We start from the raw sequence: 4,521 nt of genomic DNA on the forward strand, positions 1-4,521 counted from the left end.
GGGAAAGAGAGAAATCACTTCCCAAGGAGGATTGGCCATGCCACAATCCTTTCCCCTCCATTCTCCTCTTGGGATTTTGGGCACACATGCCTAACATGATTTTCAAGCCACGGGGTCCAGGATTGGAACCATGGATGACCATATGTAAGTTCAGCACCCTAACCATCATGCCACCTGCTGGCCCTATCAACATTTTCTAGTTCACATAAAAAGAAGGAAAACTAATGGAAAGCCAGCTATCCCTGATGGTCCCTGCCCCCACATCCAACAACAAAGTCATTTCACCCAATATGCCAGAGCATGTCTGCTCTTATGAACAGACTAGAGAATGAATGATCAACAGCTCTTAATTTGTCCAGAAAACCGAACTTACTAATGATCAACTTACCATGTTATCTTAAAAGCTATCTTAAACAGATAGCCTGATTAATATGCTGATTAGATTTTGTGAATGAAAACATCAGTTCACCTTCCAGTCACTCATAGTGACTGAATGTTAAAAAAAAGAAGACAGACAAAAGAAAGACCAAAGGAATATGTACTCTAGTGTTGCTTTTATTAGCAAAAACCTAAAAACAACCCGAATGTCAAAAACAGGAGAGCAGACAAATATGATACGGTCACATAAAACAATATGTAAAGCAGATCTACCTGTACCAAAATGGTTAAGTCTTTAAAATCATGTTATGCAAAACGAATTTTCAGAAGGCTCTATCCAGTAGGATTCCACTTACACAAAATACCACTGTACAATTGCTAACACACAAAGGTAGGAGGTGGGACCAGCACATGGTCTAAGGGTTACGTTGTGTGACTTCCATGTAATCAACTCCTATTCAAGTCCTGGACTCCGCGACTTAAAACTCATGTTGGGTGTGTGTGTGTGTGTGTGTGTGTGTGTGCGTGCGAGTGTGCACGTGCATGCCCACCCAAGATCTCAAGAGGAGAATGGAGAAGAAAGTGCGGCGAGGCCATACCCCCGGGGGGGTAATTTCTCACTTTCTGTCACTGTCTCTCTCTGTCTCTCCAGCAAGCACACAAGCCCTATAGCAAAATTCTCTCAAGAAAAAAAAAAAATGGTAGGTAGAAGGTACAGGAAGACTATCCAACAACGTCAGTGGAGCAGAAAGAGGAGAATGGATCACAGTGGAATGGATACCCATGGGTTTCAAATGCACCTGTCAGCTGTTACCTCCATCAGAACCAAACCAGATCTAAGCAGGGCTACTGCCCAGGGCAGTTCAAGAACTACTGGGTCAGGGAACCAGCAGTTAGCGTAATGGCTATGTTGCTGGAATCCCACGTAGGCGAACGGGGTTCGCGGCCCGGACCGTGTGCGTGCATGCCCAAGATCCCGAGAGGAGAATGGAGGAGAAGGATTGTGGCGTGACCATCCCCCCTGGGGGGGGTGATTTCTCACTTTCTGTCTCTATGTCTCTCTCTGTCTGGCGAGTGCACGCGCCCTATAGCAAAAAAAAAATCTCTCCAAAATAAATAAATAAAAAGAACTACAGGGTCATGGAAACTGCATATTACTTGCATACAAAAACAAGAAAAAAATACGTCATGACTTTCCTGACAACCTAATGCATATGACACCTGGACCACTGCTGAGGTAGATGTTTATGCCAAAATCTTATCCTTCACATGCTTCCGTCGTAGGCAACGTCTAGCTATGAGAAGGTATCACCTAGTAACTGTGAGTTTAGTTCCATAGCTGATGCATTCTGGCACAGGCTTTATTGCACAGGCCTGGGAACAAACAGTTCACGTACCAGCACTTTATGTAGGAATGAAAAGGAACAAAGATGTCAACAAGTTATATAGCATGTTTAAAATCTGAGAAAGAGCTATATTTTTCTCCGTACTATTATTTTCCCACAGACAAATAGTTTTCTGGGTACTACTCTTCACAGATTAAGAAGAAATGCCTCAGATGTAAGATTACGGTCTTTATTTCTTTTTTCTCTTTTCACATTAAAATCCTCTTTCTTGAGCCAGCCGGCAGCCTGGAGATCAAGGCAGCTCGATCCCACCTGGCAAACTCCACATTTGGGGTAGCTTGAAAACCCACCGGGCACATGTGCGTGCATGCCCAAAATCCCTACAGGAGAATGGAGGAAAAGGGACTGTGGCATGGCCACCCCTCCCCCAAGGGGATGATTTCTCTCTTTCTCTCTTTCTCTCTCTGACAAGCATATGTGCCCTATAACAAAAACTAAACAAAACAAAACAAAACCAAAAAAAAGTCTTGCTTTTATGAAATAATGAGGACAGTATATGGAGGAGGGGGGCCCTCTGTCTTGCTCTCGTACAAAATGATCTTCCCTTGCACGGTGTGAATGTAAGTACCACTACTTAACCAGTGGTTAAGATGGAGAATGGTATGTGTGTTTTACCACCATTTTAAAAATTTTTTAAATGATCTTGAAAAAAAATGAAATTAGTAGTCCATGCTGGACTCCCTAATTACTTTCCATTTTCTGTAGTCCTGGTTCATGAAATCTAAAAATTCTGAGAATCAGCATTCTGCAGTGGCTGCCCCCTACTGCCAGCAATTAGCATTGTATGTGTCCATATATGTGCTCTTACCTGAGTGTTATTACGTGTGTGTACAGAGGTATTGGGCGGGGTCTTCAAAAAGTTCGTGGAAACTGCTTATTATTAGAAAACTATGCATAAATTTCAAGATTCTTTTGTACCATTTTTCTGCAAACTTTCTGGAGTCCCATCACACACATAAACAGAGATAAAGAACCTTGTGCATGTTCCAAGTCAGTCTCAGAAAGAGCTGTTTTTGTTTTTAAAAGATGCCCTCTCATTTCATTTCTCTTCTTCAGAGGTGAAAATACAGAAAATGTGAATATCAATGGCGACAGAATCAAACCAAACCAACCCCACTGCTAATATTTAATCTCGTGCAAAGGCCCATTTGCAATCTGGCCTGTTGCTCACTCTCTACTCTTTGGAGCTACGGAGAACCAGATCCTGAGACAACGGTGAGGAATCACTCCAACAAGCACAGGCTTCGCGGGGGCTCTGCAGCTCCCCAGAGAACCTGCCTGGCTCTGCACCCACACCAAGGCACAGTCACCACAGATGGCACCGAGATGGGAACTCTGACTTGACCTTCCACTTGACCCTGATCCCCTCCCACCATGAACCACGGCTATATGTCAGATGTGATCATTATTTAAGCCACAGGCACAGCTCCCAACTCTGCCAATGATGCGACACTGACTCTCCCACATTATTTATCCTAAAACAACCCAACCACATATGGCACCACGCCGCAAAGTAAAGTTCTCTGTAAGAACATTGTGAACTAACTTAATACATTTCAGCCTTTTCTTGAAAAGCTTGGAATCCAGTGCAGCCAAAATGTGGAATTCACATCTCAAGACAAGGAAGCAGCTGGATTTTTTTTTTTTTTTTTTTTTGGAAAAAAATGAGAAAGAAAAAAAAGAGAAATTGGTACTGCATAGGGGGCTCATGTAGAATGTCAACAGCTTTCAAATTAGCAGGAGATGCATGCCCAGGACAATAAACCACTACGGCTCTGTGAACACATGATCGGCGAACACGGAGTAGAATACTTTTTTCCTTCAAAGTTTTTTCTTTGTTTGCTTGTTTTTCTGTTATGTTTTGTTTTCACTTGTTAATTTTTGCCAGTGGGCGCATGAGCTCAGCCAGGGAGACAGAGAGAGAAAGTGAGAAAACTACTCCCCAAGGGGAATGTTCTCACTGCAGTCCCTTCTCCATTTCTCCCTCCTTTCAGGATTTTGGGTATACACACATATGCCCTGCATTTTTTTCAAGCCACCAGGTCTGGGACTCCAACCCTGCAGTTGGCCACGTGGGATCCAGCCATCTTAACCATCTTGCCACTGGCTGGCCTGAGGGGCTTTTCTTTTTCATTAGGATGCTCAAGTGTAATGTAAGAATAATCTAGTTGAACATAGATGTTACAATGCTCCACTGCAGGGTCTGCAAACTTAAATGCCTTGAGGAACCAGATAGGTAGCGAAAAAAGTAAAACGGCAGGACTAGCAGATGGCATAATGGACTCCCACATAGTTGACCACAGTTCGAGTCACAGATCCAGTACTTAAAACTCCAGGCATATGTGCGTGCGTGTCCAAGATTCTGAGAGGAGAATGGAGGAGAAGGGATTGCAGCGTGGCCATCCCCCTTTGAGGTGATTTCTTGCTTTCTGTCTGTCTCTCTCTGTCTCTCTGGTGCACACATGTGCCCTAAAGAAAAAATCTCTCAAAAACAAAAACAGTACTATAGCTAAGTATGAGGCAATAGGGTATGATGGAGACTGAGGCCATCCTGGAAAGAGTAAATCCCACTTAAGAGCATTTACGTTTTCTTTTTAAACACATATCTGGACAAATAAAATGTGGATGGGGTAGCTATGTGTTACCTGTTAGGGACTTTGCACTTTTTTTTTTTTTTTGGAGAGATTTTCACTATAGGGCGGGGGGGCTCCCCCGACCGGCAGAGCACGACATTAAG

General features: G+C 43.4%; 1 protein-coding gene across 1 annotated transcript in view; it reads right to left on the reverse strand.

The window, feature by feature from the left end:
* DTD1 (D-aminoacyl-tRNA deacylase 1) overlaps positions 1-4,521 on the reverse strand; it is a 224,652-nt gene that overhangs the window by 16,871 nt on the left and 203,260 nt on the right. The gene's annotated exons all lie outside the window — the stretch shown is intronic.

This window comes from Tupaia chinensis, unplaced genomic scaffold (genome assembly GCF_000334495.1).
Source record: "Tupaia chinensis unplaced genomic scaffold, TupChi_1.0 Scaffold142716_1, whole genome shotgun sequence".
Lineage (NCBI taxonomy): Eukaryota > Metazoa > Chordata > Mammalia > Scandentia > Tupaiidae > Tupaia > Tupaia belangeri.